Source organism: Protopterus annectens, chromosome 1.part1 (assembly GCF_019279795.1).
Source record: "Protopterus annectens isolate FY-2018-M chromosome 1.part1, PAN1.0, whole genome shotgun sequence".
Taxonomy (NCBI): Eukaryota; Metazoa; Chordata; order Ceratodontiformes; family Protopteridae; genus Protopterus; species Protopterus annectens.
In genome coordinates, this window is record NC_056726.1 from 1,115,340,112 (window position 1) to 1,115,364,703 (window position 24,592).

Here is a 24,592-nt window from a genome sequence, read left to right on the forward strand (position 1 = left end):
GATTTATTGCATTACAAAGATCATAACCAAGATGGGGTTCAGCAGCCGCTGAGGTTAGTTACCACCTATGGACGTAATACTCGGGGCTTTATGAAAATTGTTGACAGACATTGGAATATTCTTTTGGCGGATAATAGATTACATAATATTCTTAGGGACAGATGTTCTTTTTCTTTCAGAAGGGGACGCACCATTGGGTCACATTTGAGCCATTATAAGAGGTCTTTGTCTGATGCCACAGTTTTCACTCAATTAACTTTGACAGGGGCACCAGTGGTTGGTTGTATTCCATGTGGGCACTATAAATTTTGTAATAGAGTCTCACGTACTGGTGAATTTAGCAGTCAGAATACACCTGATGTTTTTGAGATTAGGTTTTGGGCCAATTGCAGTTCAGAGTGGGTTATATATTTGGTTTCCTGCACTTGTTCTGCGTTTTATGTTGGCCAGACCTCCAGGGCTTTCCGTCTTAGAATTGGTGAACACATCAGTGACATTAAAAATAAACGTAGTAATAATGCATTATACAAGCATAGTTTAAAACATACTACAGCTAGTTTTATGTTTTGTATTATTGATTATATTAGGGGTAAATGCCAAGATAAATTGAAGTGGCATGACTTCAAAGGAGAGGAAATGGATAATTAGACTTGGGGCAATGTTTCCACCTGGTCTTAATGACCAATTGTGATTTGTTAATCATGTATTGTGATTGGTTTTTGGTGATTTCTTGATACATATATATACTGGGTTTGAGCATTCATGAGAATACATGCATTTTTATTTTCACTGAGGAAGGCTCTGTTGAGCCGAAACCGGTCTGTATTAGATATTTGATATCAGATATCTGAGGGATTTGTCTCTCAGTTATGTTTGAATAAATTACTTTTATTCTGTCACCAACAGCTGCTGGCTTTGTTTGTTTGATTTCCAGTTGGATTATCAGCCGTGCAGCGTCTTTCCGGGCATCTGTTTTTTGGACTCATGCTTGAGTAGTATTCCCAGTCAATGTTTGGGTAGTTGAAGTCACCCAATATAATGGTGTTTGGAGAGACCATCATATTCTCCAGTGTTCCCAGGAAAGCCGAGTGGGGTTCCTGAGTTTGGGAGGGTGGTCTGTAGCAGGCTACAAACTGAAAGGCAGTTTTGCTCACTGCTAGTTGCACATGTATGGTCTCTGATGCTTCGTGCAGTGCTACTAACCTGGAGGTGTGTGTATCTGTGATGTATATGGATACTCCCCCTATTTTAGTTGATCGGTCCGAGTCTTGCGGCCGAAAAGCATGGTATGAAGTATAACCTGGTAGTGCTGGGGTGCTTACAAGAGCCTGAACCAGGTGTCTGTTACTGCACAGATATCAACATTCTCCATACTGAGGAGAGTCTTGAGTGCATGCATTTTGAGGTTTAGACATCTGGTGTTGAGCAGCATTACCCTTAGTTTCTTTTACCTTGTATTGTCTATGGAGGTGGGTTTGTCTTTTGAGCCTTGCCTAAAAAAGGCACTATGGGGGTGGCAAGAGCCTTAGCCAGTATTCGTAGGTCCAGGGGTGACAGGTGCAAGCCATCCATAGTGAAGCTACATGGCATGTCGAGCATGTCATCCCAGGCTGACAGACAGTGGATCCCCTTTGAATGACACCAATATGTTAGCCAACTGTTAAAATTGATCAGTTTGTCTGTATACTGTGCCATCATTCTTGGTCAGGGTAAGATGCTACACAAGGTCAGGGTCATACTGGCCTGGGCTACATGATCAGAGAGCTCCTCTATGTCTCTTGTCATGTAGTTCAGGGAGGAACATCTGAGGACATTCACACCAGCAAGGACAATGATGGAGCCATATGTGTACTTGCTTTGGAGTGACCTGAGTGCATGTGTTATGTGGGGGATCCTGGCACCCGACAGACAGCTCAAAGTGACCTTCTCCTTGTTCAGCCTGGTGAGTGGGACGTCAGTGTGTCTGACAAAAGTGTCACCTATTACAAGTGCATTAGGTGTGTTGTTTAGCCCTAAGGGCAGTGACTGTGTGGCACACTGACTTTGTGAACTATGTGATATGTGGGTATTGTTGTGGGGTAGCAGTTGTTTGAGTGTCTGCTTTGGAGGTCTCTGCTGCTTAGGCAGATTTTATTTAGAGCCTCTGAGTATGTTTTTGTGTGGTAATGTATTTTGTTTGCTGTCGCTATAGGTCTATGTGAGACAGGATTTGTGGTGTGTGTGGTTACCTTCACCACCTGATAGATTGTGCCATTCATGGGTCGAGAGAGCTCAGCCTTCTGTTTGTCTTATAGTTGCATCTCTCACATATATCTGAATTTGTTTGGAGGAGGAGTGGGTTGTCTGTGTACATAAGGCAGTTGTAACATTGTGTCAAAATTCCCATATTCACCAGCTGGACTGGAGAGTACACACGAAACCGACCTTTGGACATGCCAGGATATTATGATGAAATACTCTGTTGACTGATCAAAAAGGATCAGTAGAGTGTTAAGTGTGCAAAAGAGTATAACAGGGGTTTAGTCCTCAGGTTTGTCGGTGTTTTGGAATGATTATCTGCAAAGGAGTCCAGACAGACCCATGACACTTCCTTCAGCTATGTCATAAATAGCAATGTACACTCATATATGTCCTGAGTCAGGGCCAACTGTACCTGACTGACAATGCCAACATCCTGTCAGACAGGCCCATACATACATACCCACCTCCCACTGACAAAAGGCCCTATCATCATACCAGGAAATATCACATGTAGAATGGGTAAACAGCTCCTCCCAAAGCCTAAAACATGGCATCAATTGGATTACGTTGTTTCCCTATATGTGTCATAAGTGAACTACAGAACAAACAGACCCTGCACCTGAACAGTCTGTTGAGCCTCACCCTGTCTACAGGATCTGAAACTGTTGAATGTGTTACAGCAACATATGGCACACCACACAAGTGTTGGTGCACAACAGACCATGGGAACTATAGTCTTATAAGCCTATGAAGTCTGATCTGCAAGGCCATGGAGTCCATCATGATTGATGTCATAAACAGAGCTATTGGAAGCCGACAAACACACAACTCTACCAACTTTGGTATGTACATGGGTAGATCATGGTTTCCAAACCTGCTAGACTGTTTGCAAGGCAGCCACCTAGGACATACATCACTGAAAGGAGCTACACATGTCCCACATAGACTTTGAGTAGCCCTTTATTAACATCCCAGACACATGTCATATGCACGAAATCAACAATCTGTGCATAAATATGTATTGTCATATGAAGGAATGGCAATTTGTCCACAGATAGATCATACAAGCTAAGAATTGTGGAGTCCTGTTCAAGCTGTTAACACCTGCTGACCCACATGGTTCATTCCTGGGATTGCATAAAACAAAGTGCACACACATTACCATGTCCAGTCTGATGATGTCAGCATCCTACCAATATAGCAGGAGAAACAAAACCACCCAGTAAAGCATATAGTGTGTCATGTTAATGTGTATCTCTTTAGTATCATAACAAAATTAGGTAGGGGTTTGAATCCTGCAATTGCTGTCTGTGTGTGTCTGACTTCCTGTGAGATGAGTGCCCTTTTTGAAGACTAGGAACACATTAAAAGAAGTATATTCCACATTGGCAAGTCTGATGATGTCAGTGTCTCACAAATACAGCAATGGAAACAGAATTCCCCAGTAAAGCATATAGCACGTTGTGTTAATACGTATCTCTCTAGTATCATAATATAGTTAGGTAGGGGCTTGAATCCTGCAATTGCTGAGTGCGTTTGTGTGATTTCCTTTTAGTGGAGTGCCCTTTTTGGAGACTGCGAATACACATTAAAAGAGGTAAATTCCTCTTTGGCAAGTCTGATGTTGTCAGTATCCCACAAATACAGCAGTGGAAATGAAAACACCCAGTAAACCATATAGCATGTCGTGTTAATGCGTATCTCTCTAGTATCATAACATAGTTAGGTAGAGGTTTGAATCCTGCAATTGCTGAGTGTGTGTGTGATACTGTTAATCAATGTGCTGGGTTTTGCTTTTACTACTGTATGACATATCAGTAAAACAACAGTATGTGCATTGCACACTTCAGGTATCTGTGTGGCAAATACATATATGTACATGTGACCTCAATTGGTAACTGTGTGGCAAAGACATATATGTACATGTGACCTCAATTAGTTCATAGGTGTGAAGCCTGCTTTCTACACGAATACATCTGTTACCATTGACAGTTTGTGCTGCTGCTTCTCAGACCTTAGGTCACATATGCATGTATGTGACAAGGCCAGCCACTGTAGTGATCTGTGGCCTAGGTCATCTGTGTCACACACACACATGACAGTTTCTATAGAATAGTGTGAGTGAGGGTTCATGCCTGGGGTATATTTCAGACATGTTCAAACACAACACAGTCTGTCAATAATGGGCATTCATTATAGGTGTACAACAACACTGTGGATATGCATACAGACCCCTTATTGCTTATGTGATACACTGAGGGACATCAGCATACCTTTGGAAATGTGAATACCAAAGGACAGATGACATCACATGTGGCTGTATGTACACATTGGTACCCCTGCTACATGTTGTGGGCTACTACCAATGTGGTACTGTCAGGATACTATGTATAGTAAATGTGGATGACTATGCTATAGTTGGCTTATAGCTTCACAGCATGGGTTGGTCAACAGGTATCTGTCTGTATGATACACTTGTGGAGGATAAGTGTCTAATCCGAAGAATGCATTGTAGGCCACTGTATGCATTACCAGATGTGGACGGACATATCCCTAGTGTGTTTGCTTGTACCTAGGACAGCCACATGCCAAACAGGAGTGGACACAGGAATGTGTGGCGGTCAATACCACTGATTGCTGGTATAGTACTGTACTGGAAGGATTCAAATGCTACTGTGTATCCTACAGCTGTGTGTCAGTTGTCAAGACATCATCTAACGATTGGTTAAAATCAGGCTGTTGAGGTTATGTACACTACCAGAATGCAAACCAATGACCGATATTAACAGTATCACCCACATAATAGTGTCAAACCATGTCATACACACATGTGTACCCAAGTTGTAACATATGTGTAGTAAAATGCATACTGGCCACAAATAGAAAATATGAAGTGTTAACACTGTGTAATACAGGGCATGTCACCATGCACGTACATGCAGACAGTGCACCTCCACCATGTTCACAAATGTACACCGGCAAATCTGTACTGCACACATCACACACATACTGTCCACTCACCAACACATGCTGCCAGTACCACACACATCAGCCAAGTGGCATATGGGCAGACAATCCATTTTTGGAATTAACACTGGTGTAAACAATACTACATTGATAATCATAGCTTTACTGCATCATGCCTGCTCAGATATAACTACAAGGATATCATTACACTTTACTGTTGACAACATGCTAACATTGCTACACTGCTATTAGGTCACCCTGTGCATCAGCACCATGTTCCTGCATCAATGTCACAGATGACAGGAGGTGGCACAGTTTCATCATATGCACAGGGTGTGTTATTGGTTTGCCAGAGCCTGACAATGACCCATCCAATCGATGTGTGTGTGTGTGTGTGTGTGTGTGTGTGTGTGTGTGTGTGTGTGTGTGTGTGTGTGTGTGTGTGTGTGTGTGTGTGTGTGTGTGTGTGTGTGTGTGTGAGTACAGTACGGGTCAGTGTTGATGTAATGTGTGTGTGTATGTGTTAGCCCTGGGTGTTTGGTTTATGTGTGTGTGCCTGCATGCACACAGTTCCACCTTGTGGCTGCCAAATACAGGAAGTTGTGGGACAGCCACAGACTGTACCTGCCAGGCTGTACAGATCACTGTCTCCGGCCATGGACACAGTACCTGTGCCTGGCAGGGGTGCCACAGACAGTATTGGGTATTAAGCCAGACTGGGCACTATTGTCAGAGGCAGAGGGATGTCAACTGGAGCCATGTTCCTGCTGGGACTGGCCAGGGCCACGTGCACATGGTCGTCTAGGACAGTCTATTGACAGCCCAGCCCCAACATTGCTGGGGCTGGTACTGCCACTATGGGAGTGGCTGGGACTTGTGTGTCATCCGCCATGACTGCCAGCTGATGATGTTGCTGGCATACATCCATGTCGATGTCTCAGCCATCCTGCACTGTCCTGGCACATGGACATTACATTGCGGAGGACATCTAGTGTCTCCCCCCAATGTCTATCAATGACCTCGGTGTAATTATGGATGGCACCAGCAAGGTCACAGATACTGTCATTAATAGTGATGTTTTGAGCCCTCTGCACCCTTAGTCCCTGCCTGGTGTACCGTTCCATATGTGCCTGTGCCTGCATTACAGCCCAGAACATACCTGAGGTTGTGAGACCTGTGGGGGCACGTCTGCCAGGGGCATTATGACCAGCAGTGCTCCCACAAGAACCTCTGGACATATGGCTATGTGGTACTATTCCATGTGTCTGGGTATGGCTGCTGTGTGGGGTTGCATGTGCCATAGATACCACACTAACTTGGTCAATGCCTACTGTATGCTGTTCCTCAGCTAAGGCCATTTGTGTTGAGGGATGTATTGGCAGTATGTATGTGCGCATAGATGGGGTGGAAAGCTGTGTACTGTTGATTGGTGGACCAATGACAGACCCCGTCAAACCTGCCTGTGCCACAACACATGTATCATCATGTCCACTATTTGTGGCAGTGACTTCAGGTTCCCTGCTGCACTCATCCAACAATACCTCAGCACCTGTGAGAGGGAGACAGGAAACACACTTTACCATCTGTACAGGATGTTAGCACACATGAACACATGAACACATGCACACATGCACACATGAACACATGCACACATGCACACATGAACACATGCACACATGCACACATGCACACATATACACATGAACACATGAACACATACACACATGCACACATGCACACAAATACACTTCTCAGTCAAGTTGACACACACACACACACACACACACACACACACACACACACACACACACACACACACCAACAGCAATACGGAACATATTCATTAGTAGTTGATGGTGGAGTAAAGTATCACAAGCCAGAGTCCAATCACACGTATCAGCATGCAGGATGTGTGTTGCTCAACAGCATGCAGTGCGAGTGTAGAGAGTCCTTGTTGATAACAGTATACATGTCTTTGATGCATGTGTGTTGTTCAATGATTGGCCTCACCCTGGAACACAATGTGTACATGGACAAAACATTGCTGTGCAAGTCTGAAATGCTTTCCAATGTCCTGTGCACCATCACTCATAGGTATACATACCATGGCCGGATGCTCACATCTGTCAGGTGTATAACAATGAATGCTATGTGTAGTACTGTAGTTACTGTAACTGGACATAGTGTAGTACCATGAGCCATCATCAAGCAGCATCATGTGGTCACTCAAGGCCACTAATGTATGTCACATTGGCAACTATCTTGCTGTACCTGACCTGCACCACTTTGGCTACATTAACCATTTCACAGTCAGTTGTTACATGGGTATGTAAGGTGTTCAATAGGGAGCACTGCCTAACATGAATGTGTTGTGTGTTGAAGCGTGTCACACCATCCCATGATAGGCCTCTACCCCTCAGGCATAGTATGTGTGCTGTGTTGATTACACTTGGGATACTGGAGTATGACCTTACAGCAGGTGTCTACATACACCATGTGTATCATATTAACACTTACTGCATATGACAAAGTGGTGTATGTTGTGTGCATGTGTATTGACTCTGCCTATACAATGTCCACTACAGTTTACCACAATTGGTTGGGATGCTCTGTGTATTGCATGTGTTTGAGGCAGCTACTCATGTTACTGGGATGTGCATAGTCCCACAGATAACATGCAGATCATGCATTATGTGTAGGTGTTTTACATGTGCATATGGCCTACAACTCTCCTATGACATGCACATGTTATATGCTATATTAAATGTAGAACACTCACCAGCATGGGTCTGCTGTCTTGCTATCACACCAGAGGAACCTACAAGGATATGATACAGTTTGTCAGTGTCAACAACTATGGCATTGCTTCTGTGTGTTTGCAATTTTACAGTAGTACAAGAGGTGATAGTCACAGGCATAAAGATCATGTTCCAAATTATCAGTATTGCATGACACCAGGCTCCACATCTTCTGAATACAAAGTATACATCTGATAAATGCATGTTCTAACAATTGAGCTAACAGTAGTCTACAGAAATGCCATGTTACCTGCATGCTCTGAGTCGACGTGCTGGGTGACTCCAGCCTCCATGATGACACATGTCTGTTGTAGTGGTTGGCCAGGAGCCACCATGCTGAGGAGCAGCTCTTCCACTCTGGTGAGGGGCGGATGTGATGCTGCACCACCACCTGTGGCAAGCTGTTGTCTGTGGACATCAGAGGCATGCTACCGGACATGTCTGATTAAATCACTGCAAGTGATGGCGTACCTGCTCATAAGTCCGGTTATGCATGCCTACATCATTCACCCAATGGACAGCATCATGCCACAGTGCAGTGCTCCCATGCTGGTCCTGGCTGGTTCTGGAGAACAGCAGGTTGTGATGTTGTATCAGGGCATCTAGGATGACTTCCTCCTCCTCCTCAGGGGAATACACAGGTTTTCTGTTGTGAGACATGTCCCTGGAAGACAATAAAACAGTAATTGTGAGCAAGTCATGTGGCACACTTAACATTCTAAAGTACAGACATCAATGAAATGCCATACATAGCAACCTATTGGCTGTCAGTAGATACATACTTTTAATACCACATATCACTGCTCAGCCCACAACTGCCTGACAGTGCCTGGCACATACTATATACCAAACCATGTTCTGCACAGCAACAAAGTTAAACCAGTATGTAAGACTATACAACAGTACATGGCACACTGTATGTGACACAATGCACCACCTAGCCACAGGAGGTGTATATGAAGCTAATGCATACAGACATTTGTCATCCATTGAAGTGAATGTAAAGTACAGTTACAGTACTACCAGTACACCATGCTACTTGTTGATAGCAAACTCCTCAGTAACATATGTGCACATTCATCACTATAGGTGGCATACTGCTGTACTACACTATACATGTTGCTAGATATGCACTTATATCCTGTGGCACACATACCACTGAGGCCATGTTACAGGCATACCCACAGGCACACATCAGACATACCTACAAGACACAAAGGTATGGCAACCCAGATGAGTTTTACCTGTGTACCATACAGTACTGTGTGTCAGCACCTACAAAACCTCATGCCTGAGGTATGTAATGTGTGAGGACTACAGGTAACAAACAAAACAGTGTTTCCAAGCAATGTGGATATACACCATACTGTGCTGTTTAGGCCTACAGCTTCAGCTAGTACTACAGTTCATACGGGATTTGTATTCACTAATGTTAACTATCAATAAGCATACATGTACTGCTTTAGCCTACAATGGCACACTCCGGTCAACACCATGGGACTACGTCACACCGTATGCCATACTGCTTTTCCTGCCTAGCAATAGCATACGTATCTTTTGCTAGGATCAGAGCTACAACACTACATACCATGATATACACAGTTTCCCACTAGGCTATCACACATATACACAACTTTGACACATTCGCCTACACATTCACCATCACACCCAGTCAAACTCACATAGCAAGTAATGCAACAACTACATGCATGTGTGTATCAGGTCCTAGGTAGCTAATAGGCTATTATCCGTATGGCCTATGGAAGCCTAGCCATATGGTACCCTGCCCTTCTACACCCATGTAATGTAGGTTCATGTGCCCCTGTCATGCAGAGCCACAGAGGTAATTCCCGGGTTGTATTTCCTATCTCACATCCAATCATCATGATTATTCATGACAACTGCTAATGAGGACCTTCATTTGCTATTGATAGGTAGTTAGTTCCAGAGTATGGTATGTGTCTGAGATGATAATGTACCACTCCAGCATGTTCTGCTTTTTGATGTTACAAGGTTTAGATCAGTACAGTGTGTAGCTTGTATGGAGTTGAATCTGTTTATATGGAGCATGTCCAACACCTGTGGGTTTGGCATAGCTTTGTATGTTAGGCAGAGGTTGCCTCTGGGTAGGTGTTATGCGACACAATGTAGCTGTGGTTTTGTAAGACAGTCTGCATAGGGAATCTGTTTGAGTCTGGTAATACTCTTTGTGAGGTATGTGTCTGGCGTCTACAGTTGCTGTTGATATCTTCTGAGGTACATACCAACAGGGCCATTGTACTCTATGATGGGTGTTATGACTGATGAGTAAAGTGGAACACTGACCTCTTTTTCCATGGATGACACACCTTTTCTGATGACATGTGGACCGTACACAGTTTACATGACTAGTGTGGCACTGTGATTATCAAAAGGGACACTACTGTCCACCTGTGTCCCGTAGTCTCTTATCACACTTTCGGTGTTGAGTAGACTACCACCTATGTGGTAGTTCATGGGTACAGGGTTTTTAACAAAAGGGAGGGCGATACGTTTACAACATTGAGCTTGAGCGTACATATGAACATCCATTGGTGTACATATAGATATACATATAGGCACATATACAGTCCACCTTTCATGGTGGGAATATCAATTATGCAAAGGTTGAGAGGGATACAGTTATGTAATGATATTGCACAGTCTTGTGCAGAATGGATGGAAGGTATTCTTAGCCCATGTATCTTTAGCAGGACCCACTGTCTGGAAGACTAAAAACCTAACAAATCATACCCACGGCGTTTAAACACCACATGTCATATGCCAGCACTGTATGCTGTTTTGTTTGCCACACACTACAACCTACATATAAATATGCACATAACAACCTGCACCAACATATAAATGTCCACCCTTCACAAACAGTTGCAGTATGTCCCTTGCTCTATGCACATGTTCAGATACTAATATATCGGACACATAAATATCTCTCAATATGTGTGTGCCATACACACACAAGGTCCACACTGTTATAAGTCCGTACAACTCATGGATGACCTGTTGGGCCTTGCTACAACATGGACAGTTGTCACATGTGTGCATACAGTAATAGTACAGGGAGTATATATAGCTGCAAATGCTACATTACTATACTAGCCTGGTACAGCAGTTGCCAATGCTAAGCTACACATTATGTGACTATCATGCATGTCTTACTCTGTCACATCCAAGTTTATATAGGTGTTTGCACTACTCCCCCAAACTGCCATTATATGCAGTACTGTACAGACCATAGATAACATGTTCAGATGCTTGACATATAATACTGAGCTACATATGTTACAGTTATGTCCCACTGCACACAGCTGCACACTAATTTGTCCATGGCAGTAGTTATGCATGGCATCAGTGCATACATACCTACTGCTGCCACATATGCATGTGTATGTACAGTACTATTCATAAACATCTACTACTAGCTGGTAACTACATATCTGTTACATACCTGTTTGTCACTTTCAGGTCCGTCTGTGTATGCTTTGACAACTTTTTTTTTTTTTTATTAAGTAAAGTTTTTTACTTAAGTTTTATTTTTGGTTATTAATTAAGTTTTTTTTCTTAATTAATATATTTAGTTAATAATTAAGTATATATATATTTTACTTAATTAAATATTTCTTTATTAAGTAATATATTTTGTCAGTACTCTCCAGGAGTTCTCTGACACATGCAATGTAATGATTGCATGTGGGGATAGCAAGTACAGTCTACTTTTATAGGTATTGGTGCATGTGCATGTGATGCCCTCTGCACCAATTGGTGCCCAGCATTGGTAAATGCATACAGCCTGCTGTGTGGTAATTGCAGTACTCACTGTCATAACAACCCAATGCTATAAATTGCTAAGGTATGTAGGCATAGCCCTTTCAGATTTCCAGAGTGGGGCCCATGCTTGTTTGCTGTGGACACTGTTGTGTAAGTCAGAAGGTTGGTATACTTCTTATATCTGAAGCTAGAGGTGTAGAGAGTGATGTACATGTTGTACGCAAACCTGACTGTTGCCACTTGCAGTACAGAGCTATCAGTGTAGAGTTTAGCTCACCCCTATAAATGCTTACACAACATTTATGTGACTATGTAGTTTCTTTTCTACTCATATAATATACTGCCATACAAACATAGTTATTGAGAAGCATTCTTTTGGCACATGAACTGTTTGTGAACTGTTATACTGTGAATATTAATGTACTCACTTCTGCAGGGTTTGTGTTTTTATTGTTGATATTAGCACAGGGTTTTCAGGACAACTGGACAATTCCAGTACTGAGTATGCCTACCAACATCCTTGGTAGACCCTAAACACACAAGTATATTTAAATTGTGTGTGGGGGTGGCTGACATACAGACAGCATTATGTATTATTGAGTGAATGTTATCTTACTGGACTTAAAGGATTGGTGTGTACCTGTTAGTTTATCAAGACAGGTGGTCTGTCTGCATAGTTCCCAACTGTGAACCTATCCAGATGGTAGCCAGATGTTACACTGGTATTCTTTGTCTGTGCAACTCACAGGTGTTTTCAGCACTGGTACAATGGCATTGTTACAGTCAGTTGCTACCAGTACAGGCTACATCCTTTGGTATTCCTGTGTTGTACTCCTACATAAGGGTATGCTTGTGGAAGTCCTACCAAAGCTATTTACAGAGTGTGTAACAGCAGAATAGCTGATATGCCTGTGTGTTTGTGCCTCTGCCAGGCCTATGAAACACTCAGATACATCTTTGCATGGAGTCAGGGATAGGTAGTTAAAAGTGAGGAACATCTTACACATAATAGAGACAGTAAGTGTAGACTTGAGTGAAGCAGTGCATATGGATTAGTACTCCTTTTATGAAGTACAAGTGGTATCTACTGTTATTAATGTCAGCATTCATTGTGTAATACCCCGCCTTTCTGACTGACGGCAGTACTTTTCAGAGAGATTCAGAGGGACACAGCAAAAATATGTTTCACAATCAGGGACATCCCTGAAAGGTAGTCACAGTTAGGAAGTATGGCCTCTGCCCTAATCAGATATGCCAGTGTTTGTCCTGCTATGATACTGTGTGGGGGTTGTAAAGTGCCTCTGTAACATTATTTGCTGCTAGAATGGCTGCTTCTCATATCACACTCATATAATGCAATTCAACAACAATTGCTGGTAAAGATCCACAGAACAAGCTTTGTGTTATGGCCTTCCTATTTTTCCTTTACATTCACTCATTGTAATGCATAATATATTTATTTCAGCACCAAGTTATTGTATGTCTGTTGTGGTTTAATGGTAATTCATGCAGTCTAGTGTGTCCAAGGTCTGGGGTTTGAGACTGACAGAGGTGTTTTATTTTGCTGCTCAGCAGAACAAGGGCCCTGACATAGAGTGACTAAGGAACTTTTAAGCAGTTGTAAGCAGGTTTGCGTGGGTTTGCAGATGCTTAGCAATGCTTAGCTAAGCGCACACATGCGCACACTCGCTCAAACCCACTTACTACTGCTTAAAAGAGCTTACTCCCACTAACCCTTGCGCTCATTTCTTTGAAAGAAAAGAAAATGGGGAGATAGGAAAGTGATGAAAAAGGGGGCACAAAGAGGGAAAGACAGTAGGAAAACAAACTCAGGATGTGCAGGACGGGTGTAGGGAAGGTCCATAGCTGCCCATTTCTTTACCAGCAACAGCTGTGCATATGCAATAAATTTGGAGTGAAATTTGAAACCTTCCACCCCGGGAGAGGGGTGAGGACAACAAAGTATGTTGTACTGCCAATTATAAATATCAGTTTACATGTCCAGTGGATATGTGTGTGAAATGGGGAGCTATTTATGGGGCATAATTTTTTTGTGGGTACAGATTGCCCTTTTTTTTTTTTTTTTTTTTTTTTTTTTCAGGTGAGAGTGGAAAGTGAGGTAGAGGAAGTAGGTATATTTGGGGAGGTAGGTTGGGGAGGTAAACAGACAAGACAAACAAGACGCATACAGGGGAGGTGTATGACACACGGGGTAGGTGAACACAATTGACGGGGACGGATGTTTGGAAATCGCAAGCCCATGAGCCCACAGATGGTAACAGTGGAACTGAGATCCCCACCCATGGGCAGTCACCATTGCACCTTCACAGCCTCGAGGGTGGATGTGCTGGGGGCTGCGTAGGATGGGCAGTCTCACCCATGAGACGTGCCACTCTTGCCTTGAGCTGGCGTAAGGGATCAGTGACTGAACCCTGGATCTCCCTACGTACCACAACCCTTCAAAGGGTGACAGGTGGCCCTTCTCCACCCACGCTTGCATGGGGGGGACGAGCCCCATCCCCTGCAGTGCTTCCACCCAAAGGTGTCACAGGACCAACAGAGGAGGGGAGCGCGGGCTGGGCACCGGACCTGCTGGTGCCTGGTGCACTCACCAGCTGAGGAGGGACAGGTGGGTCCACTGGGACCGGCCTTCCCATACGTTCTGTGATTAGGTGTGTTTAATTACAACATAAACAACAGCATTCCAAATTAGTTGTAACAGCATGCAGTAATATTCCCATTAAACCAACACACCAAGGTTCCAACAGTTGAACAGCAAGCATAGCACATGCATATATTGAACAACAGTGGACATTCCAACAGCGTGCAGGGATGATTGGTGGCAATAGGTCACCATGATTGTGGTGTTTGAACAGGGCACATGCATCAAAGTGAATGCAGATATTTATAGAACAATAGGACATATGTCCCAACAAATATTTTGAGATTACACATACCCATTGAGGTGTGCAATTGCATTGTTTATGCACATACAGTAGGGTGGAGAAAGAAACCTCAATTAACATCGTATAAGTACTTTTAGTCTACACTACATTCCTATTGACTGCAGGTGTATATCCCCTACATGTATTATTACACTTGCCAATATGCATTAGGTTGTGTAATGGGTTTGGCTAGTTCATTATATACCTGACCTATATCTGGCATACTAACTGCCCAAGATGCAGATGTTACTGCTACAGATTTATTGATTTTATTTATATTTCTTTATCTACATATCTGGATGTGTTCACATGACATTTTCAGTTAAATTTGTACAGAACCCTGCATTTCATGTAGCACACTCACATTTCTGGTGAACAAATTAACAAGCTACTCGTGTGCCAGATTTACTTATGCATGCCAGCCAGTAACTGACTGTTGAGGACTGTATATATGCTTCACAGCTACTGGCACTTCCATCAACCACTTTAGATGGGACTGCCCAACTGTGGGTTGCCAGCACTTATTAAAACAGTACTATTTGTATAATGCAAGGGTACAACAACATTTCAAAGTAAGTGACACAGACACACTCCAAGTTTTATACCTTTATTAATTACATTACACACTTTTCCACAGGCTCTCTCCTTTATTTGATATTACAGTGCATATGGCAGACATATTCAAGACATATTATACATTTATTAATAAGTTAGAACACTCTTTTTCAGGCTTGCTCACTTATTTTCTATGCCAGTACATGCAGAGATATTATTCAGGACATATTTTACCTTTCTTTATGGGTTACTACACTCTTTTTATGGCTCTCTGATTTATTTTCTATAACAGTACATGCAGAGGAATTATTCAGGGCATTTTATGGCTGTATTATTGGGCTACAACACTTTCTTTCAGGCTCTCTCACCTATTTTATATAACAATACATGCAGAATAATTACTAACCTGCCTGGTGGCACAGCCTTAGCAGCCTATCTGCATAGGCTTGCTGATTCGCAGCACGGACACCTGCAGCTGTGAAGTAAATGAAGGGATATTGAGACATACCTATCCATTATATAGAATAAATTAGCATGTTGTACATACTGCATTCCATGGCTACCTACTCAGTTGTGGGGCATCTTGCATCCCACGGGCCTCCTGTATCCATTGGTTCAGTAGGTCCTGCTTCCATCTCTTCAGGTCTACATGGTGGTGATGGACCTGCTCACCAGTCCGAGGAATGCCTGTGACACTGGTGAGGTCATGAGCTAACCGGTTCCAAGCCTCTGCTTTGTACTCCGTCCCTTGGAACTGGCCCTGCAGGAGTCTTGACTCATGATGGTGGACAAGGAGCCAAACCATGTATTTCAACTCCTCGATGCCCCAGCTTTGCGCTCTAAAGCGTGTACCCTCTCCATCACCAGCCATTCTAACTGCAGATGGGAGCTACAATCAGTTATGACGAGTATTCCCGCCTATGGGGCTTAAATATGCGCATTTCCCGCACTTTTTTGTGATTGGCCATTTTTGAAAATTCTCGGCTGACTGCAGACCTGCTTAGCAATGGTTAATCTACCATTTATAAGTATATGTATGTTAACAGTGGCTGTTTATCCTAAGCTGTTGTGGCTTAATGGTTCAGTACTTTGATTATGGTGCACAGTGTCCTGGGTTCGAACCTTTTCATTGCTTTTTATTTTACTACTGCCCAGACAGGCTAGGGGGTGTGGCTGTGTTTAGGTAGCTTTGCTCTACGTTGCTCCACGTTGCCCAAAGGTGCGCTGGTTGGCACGGCGCGCACCTCCCCGCAAACCGATTGAGCTGGGTAAAGTGCTATTTAGCTATGGGCAACAATACTGCGCTGGGTAAAGCGCTATTTAGCTATGGGGAACTACATTGTGCTGGGTAAAGTGCTGCTTAACTACGGGCAACTATATTGCGCTGGGTAAAGTGTTGCTTAACTGCAGGCAATTATATGTCAGGTTCCTTTATAAATATACATTTTGTTCACTGATACATAGGCCATTTCAATGCTTTTTAGTAAAATTTTAATCATATATGTCAGGAATTATTTCATATACTAATTTAGAACATAAAATAGGAAGGGGAGGGGTGAGACTTGAACCGTGAATGCCTCCTCTTTGTGCAAACGCTCTACCACTACGCTATTGCTATTTGGCATAATTTGCATAAACATTCCTTATTATGCTCTTCCATGTCGAGATTGCTAACTGCAGCTAAACAATGGGCACACCCACGCACACATGCACAAATACGAGCAGCTATATCGGGAATTAGAAAAAAAAATAATGTTTTACTTTTTATAACTGTGCTGGGGGTTTACAATGTCAGGGAGTGTGGTGTTAGGTACATGGACATTTGAGCGGGCTCGCTCTTGTGTGTTGACATTTTGCATTTCAGACACTTGCAGGGGCGTGGACATTTAGACTGCTTGGCAGTCGGACACGCCCCCTGCTTTCCTGCATGGTCTGTGTTAGACTTGGAGTAGAGTCAGCATGCTCTCATGAATATTCATGGCACGCTGACGTCATACCATTCAACTGCAGTCTCCGATTAAGACTTATTTAGTTTTACACGGAGGATTTGTGAATCCGGGGGACTACTTAACTCATCTCACTGTATTTCCTGACTGTTTAAAGAATAACTGTTCTCTAGCTAACTTAATTAATACAGCAATGCAAAATTAGAAGCTGAGATGCTTACTTCCACAAGGCAAGCTGAGAAGCTTTCCACTCACTGAACTAAACTAACTTAACTGATCAACTGTCTGTAATAACTGACATAGATCTTTTATATCAGGTTCCAAAGAAAACAAAACAAGCTGCTGTGAGAGTTGCATCCTGTCAGTGCTGGTTATAGAATGACATTACATTTGATCACTTGACTCTGGTACAATACACACTCAAAGTTTTCCTTAGATCTGTTGCAGTATTTGAAACTTATCGAACAATTTCAAGAACCTCTACTCTTCCCTTCTAGAATTCTTTGTTTAAACATAAACATGTAATCAGAAATCAGTAAACTAAAGAAACTTCAGCTCTACGCAGTTGCTTACCGCCTACTCAGAGGCGATCTATGCCTGACGTACAAAGCCATGTCTAACCCAGAATTAATGGACATGCTCCACCTCAAAAAATCCAAATCCCTTAGAGCTACACGCTCCAGGGACTTAAACCTCAGCACAAAAATAAACAGGACATGCTGGAGGGACAGATTCATTTCCCAGAGGCTCCCCTCACTCTGGAATAGAATACCAATTCATGTTAGACATAGCCCCTCGCTGACCCTCTTCAAGCGGAATCTGGACGGGTGGATGGGAAATCGCAAATTCACCCCTGGGATCTCTTCTGTGGCCCTGCTCAACAGAGGCACAGTAAACTAATCTTAAAGGGCTACCTTCTGTGACCTACTATACAGAGGCACAGTAGGCTAATCTAATAGGGAGGCGAAAGCCAAATACACTCAGGCTAAGCTTATAAATGCCCTAGGGCAGATAGCCTAGTATCTATCTATGAACCTATGAACCTAATCAGTTATAATAACACTGCTGATAGATTTTTAACACAAGCATCTGTACAAGTCAGTGTGATAGTCAAATGACACAACATCATTTACAAAAATCCAGCTAACTATGCTGGCGTATGCCAGCTAACTATGCTGGCATATGTTACTTACACATGTACTGCTCTATTTTCCCTGGCATAGATGGCAATACCGTATATCATCACATCTCTCCCCCACTTTGAAGACTCAGTCCAGTTTTTCAAGTGACCCTGAAAAACATTTCTTGAGAGAAATGAGCCTGTCTAACTGGCTTACAGAGAGAGTCCTCCCAAAGCCCCTTTAACCTTTTGGAATGCCTGCTTGCAGGACAGGGTCCACACTACCTTATCTGGCCTATTTGTCCTTGTCAGGTCTGTGAGGGGAGGAGCTATTATGCTGTGATTAGGAATGAACTTTCTATAGTATCCCGCTGTCCACAGAAATGCCTTCACCTACTTTTTGGTAACAGGGCAGACCATGTCTGAAAAGTTTCCACTTTGGAAGGCTTTGGCCTAATCTTACCACTCCACACTATATGTCTCATTTAAGAAACCTCTGCTATGCCCACCTGACACTTACTGGGCTAAATAGTTTACCCTACCCTTTGCAGCCTGCCCAGGACCTCCCTGGTATACACAGGCTTCATCCTGTTAACATAGTATAGTTTGTGCCCTTGCCGCTTGCCTATTAGGTTTACCATGTAATTAACATGACTGTCCTTCTTTACCACTTTGAAGGGCCCCTCCCAAGCTGCCTGCAACTTATTGCATCTGACAGGAATTAGCACCATAACCTACTGTCCCACAGCACACTCTCTGGCTTGAGCATGCCTGTCATATCAGGCATTTTTCTGCTGTTGGGCTCCTGCCAGGCTGTCTTGGGCCAAACCCATGAGCTCCCTAAGCCTTGTCCTGAAGTTTAGGACATGTGCCACAACAGACTCCTTGTAGGATTCACACTCACCCTCCCACTCATCATGCATAAAATCTAATGGCTCCTCACCTTATGCCCATATAGCAACTCAAAGGGTGAATTCTTTGTGAATGTGGATTCTTGGGGTACCTCTCTGTATGTAAACAGTAGATGGAGCAGATATTTGTCCCACTCTCTCCTAAACTGGTCTATCTATAAATGCCCATTGCATGGTCTTTAATGTAGAGTTTAACCTCTCCATAAGACTCTCAGGTTGGTAGGGGGTAGTCTTTAAGTGCTTCACCCTACAACTCTTTCACAGACAAGCCAGCAGGTCTGACATGAAATTGCCACCTATGACAGTTAGTATTTTTGTTGGGAAGCCTACTCTGATGCAAATTTCTAAAAAAAATTTGCCACCTTCTCTGCCTCAATAGAGGATAGAGCCAGCACTTCAGGTATCTAGTAGCATAATCTCCTACCACCAGGATATACTTCTTCCCTGTAGAACTTGAGTTATTCAGAGGCCCCACAATATCCATACCTACCCTCTGAAATGGCACCTCAATCACGGGCAAAGGCATCAACTGAGCTTTTAACTTGTCCCCTACCTTGCCTACCTTTCGGCACAACTTACAGGTCATGCAGTACCCTCTTACATCCCTTGCACTCCCAGGTCAATAAAAGCACTGCATAATTTGTCTTTTAGTATGCCTTATGCCCATATGACTGCAAAAGGAATGTCATGGGCTATGGTTAAAAGTGCCAGAGGGTAGGCTCTGGGCACTACCAACTGTTGTTATTACCTCACCCTCTATCCCTCCCTCAGGGGTCCACTGTTTATACAGTAACCCTTTGTTCTACTATACAGACTTCCCATTAACTTGCACATCAGGTACCTCCTTGGCTATTTCCTTCAAGCTTTGTAAAGTAGGATCTGAAAGCTAAGTCTGTCTCAACTCTATCTTTGTAACCTCTCCCAGCTCCCCTTTTACAAGAAACCTAGTATCTTCTGATAGTAGTGCCTCACTGTTAGCCTGGGTGCTACCACTTACCTCTGTCCTTGCAGTCACCCTGTCCATGGGAACATCAGTGCCTACCAGCAGCTGTGGTTCACTTGCAGGCTCACTGCTACAAGGTAGCTCCTTCCCTAAAATAGCCACATCACCAGCCCCAGCTTCAGGTGTAGGGTCTGTCTGGGTCTCCCCCCTAAATATGTAGCCCTTATATTTTAAGTATAAAAAATTCAGAGGTTGGAAAATTTTTAAATATTGGCCCTGTCCATGAAGGACAAGGGTTCTAAATCTGAGATGAATTTACAGTTACACATCCATTCTTTCAGATTACTTTGAATAGTGTAAGACAAGTACTGACAAGTACCAGTAAGAGTGAAAGGGAAGGTCTACAAGAGGGTAATGAGACCAGTTATATGGGTTGGAGACAGTGGCATTAACAAAAAGGCAGGAGCTAGAGCTGGATGTGGCAGAGTTGAAGATGTTAAGATTTGCACTGGGTATGACAAGGGTGGACAGGATTAGGAATAAGTATATTAGAGGGTCAGCCCAGGTTGGAAGGTTTGGATACAAAGGGGATTTTTTCCTCCAAAAATCAGGGGTAGCCATGGGATCTCCCTGTGGTGGCAGTTTTGCCAATTGCATTATGATACACTGGGAGACCACCATGCTTTTCCAAACTACTATGTTTAAGAACAACGTAGCTTGGTACACAAGATACCAAGATGACATGTTCATTTTATGGAAAGACAACATTAAATTTGTTTTTTCACGTACTTCCTGCTCGCTTTGGCTTTTTGGATTCTAAGTTTGTTTTTTCTGCCTTTCGTGTTTGTTAGGTTTCTCATGGCAAACCAAGGTGGAGCAGGTTCACAGGGCTCTCTCTTTTCACAAGACGAGCCTGTTCTTATTGATGGGAGTAACGTTAACTCTGCACCTGGAGAGGCGAATGCCGCTGGTAACCTCACAGCCCTGTTGCAAGTTCTTATGGGCCGTGTGGAGAGTTTAACACAGAAGGTTGACAGTTTGGCAGATTCTGCCAAACAAGGGAATCCTAGTACGCAGCAACCTGTTTTGCTCAATGTACCTGTGGGTACTGGGACTTTATCGAGTATCAGCAGTGGGAGTTTGACTTGTTCCAACAACTGAAGTAATGGTGTTTCAAATTGAGGGGCTACAGCTGAAGGTAGTAGAAATGTGCAGTTACCGCAGCCAACGCTTCCAACTGGTGATTCGAACCAGCCTGTGGGTGTATTTAATAACAGGAACCTCATTGAATCGGCACCAACTCTTTGAAGCTTTTTAGGTAACGAGAATTTTTTCTTAAATAACTGTGCATTTACTACTAGTTCAACGCAAGTGAACACACCCACTAATCTTGTATCTATCATTAATTTATTTGACTATAAACTATTTTGCTGCAGGAAACTGCAGATAGAGATCTCATATTTAGAAGAATGCCTGAGCAAAGAAATTATACCGAAAGGGCTCAGGCAATGGAGGTATCCTGTCGGGTTGGTTAACCAGTCCGAGTTTCATTTTGAGCTTTTGGAATTGTTTAATAAACAGGGCTTTGAGTTCATTAAAACATTGCTTAAACACTATAAATCTCAAGTTTTAGCTTTCAAAAGCAAACTAGAATTATTGGAGCATGACATAACATTGAGTGTTGATTTTCCTTGCTACAAATATGAATATATGAGGATTTTCAACAGTATTGAAGCCACTATTACTAAGTTGGCTTGTGCTAAGAAAAAGAAAATTGCAAGAGACGTTCAGCAGTACTCCTCTGGGACTGCTTACCCCCCCCCACCAGTTTTTGGTAATAGTTTTCAGAGTGTTTCTAACGAAAAACCTGTTAGTAATGAAGAAGATGAGAATGAAGAAGGTGACCTTGGTGAACATGAATCTGATTGCTATAGAGAAGAGAATTTGCCAAGAAGAAGTGAAAGGATTAGGAACAATGGGAATAATGGTAACAACCAACCTGCTCCTAACACACGGATAGCTGGCAATAAGAATAATAACAATAGTTGTAATAGTAACCACAATAATCAATTCACAAGGGGTTCACAATAGGGTTTTCCATTACACCAGGCCAATGGTCAGAACAATCCGAGACCACCCAACCAGCAAGGACACACGCGGAAACGAAGGAACCAGCGCAGGAGGTAGCTGGAAATGGGATTTTAAACCCTCAAATTTTATCCAACTCTGCTGGTGACTTTTACATTTACAATTATTCAGATTTAACTTTTCCTCAGGACATTATTGATTTCTTTGCATTAGGTTTATCCTTTGTTCCTGATTCTGGAATGAATTTGGTCAACACTATAGTGGACCTCAAACTTTTTGTACGGAAAATTAATTTAAATGCTACTATGGGTTCATCCTCCTCCTTTTCTAATTCATTGCGAGTGTCTAGCATCTTTAATCCACCTCTTCACCCTAACATTATGGCATTTGAGAAAATGTGTGAGTTGGACTTTAGGGCTTTTTTTGACACCGGTCTAAAAGCCAAGAAAGGCTTTTATAACATCAGTGAAAAAGAACGTGACTTTATTAGATTGTTAAATGATTGTAAAATCAGAATGATGAAGCTAGATAAAGGTGGTGGTCTTGTGTGTATGAATCATAGCACCTATATGTCTTGTATGAATGAATATCTTCAAAACTCGATTTATCAACAAGTCTGTCTTAATGAGGTTAATATGGCCTATAGTAAGATTAGGGCTGAATTAGATGAGCTTTTTATTGAAAAAGTAATTGATTTGGATTTGCTTAACTTCCTAACTATGCCAGCCCCTAGGATGGCATCTCTATTTGGCATCCCTAAGATCCATAAGCAGCTTATTGACCCCCCCCCCCCCTTTTAGACCTATTGTTGACGGACGTGGGTCTATTACTTATGGATGTGCCAAGTATGTGGATAGTATTTTAAGGCCTTTAGTAGAGAATGAGCAACAAATATGTAAAGACTCTTGGAGTTTTCTAACGGAACTCAGGAGCATCCCTTTAAAACAGGATTATAAATTATTGACAGTTGATGTAAAGGACTTGTATACTGTGATCCCCCAAGAATTGGGGATAGAATGGATTAGAGATTTTTTGTATGCAAGGAAAATTGACAATAACATCATTTATGTTGTAGTTACTCTATTGGAGTTAGTGTTGTGTAACAACTTTATGTGGCTTGAAGGGGATTTTTTCCTCCAAAAATCGGGGGTAGCCATGGGATCTCTCTGTGGTGGCAGTTTTGCCAATTGCATTATGGCACACTGGGACACCACCATGCTTTTCCAAACTACTGTGTTTAAGAACAACGTAGCTTGGTACACAAGATACCAAGATGACATGTTCATTTTATGGAAAGACAACATTAAATTTGTTTTTTCACGTACTTCCTGCTCGCTTTGGCTTTTTGGATTCTAAGTTTGTTTTTTCTGCCTTTCGTGTTTGTAAGGTTTGGAGACAAAGCCAGACAGGCAAGATTACGTTGGTTTGGACATGTGCTGAGGAGGGATGCTGAGTATATTGGGAAAAAGATGCTAAGGATGAAGCTACCAGGTAATAGGAAAAGAAGAAGGCCTAAGATAAGGTTTATGGATGTGGTGAGAGAGGACATGCAGGTGGTTGGTGTGACAGAGCAAGATGCAGAGGACAGGAAGAAATGGAAACAGATAATCCACTGTGGCGAACCCTATCGGGAACAGCCAAAAGAAGATGATGAGTGTAAGACAAGTACTTTGCTTTATATGGAGTGGAAGGCAATTCAAAAGATCCACTCAAAAGATCTAAATTTCTTTTGCAACATAAATAGAACATGTTTGGCAGTTAGATATGTATCACAGAGAATAGCACTTCTTAGGAATTGCTTTTCTCTCCATATAAAGCAAAGCACTTCTGTTACATTATTCAAATATAATCTGGACAAATGGATTGGTAACTGCATAATCAGTCCTGGTGTAGCACCCTTGTGCCTCATGGATAGATGCAATATGCAAATGTTCTGGTGGGAGGCTGGTATAATGGTTAAAGTGTTTACCTTACAAACACAAGGTACAGAGTTTGATTCTCACATGGGATAATTGGCTATGCTTGAAATAGCTCACACAGTGGTTATCTTAGTACTAATCTATGAGTCTATCATCTCTTTCTTAAAATATAAGGGCTAAACTCTTCATGGGAATGTATGGCAAGGCTTCTAAAGATCATCATGGATCCACAGCAAACCTATTAATCTATGCATGTGCTGCATTATAGTCATTTCCAGCATGTCTTTAATGGTCTGGAGGGTCATCAACCAGGAGGCTCTAAGATATCTGGCACAACGTATAATATACAAAGTAT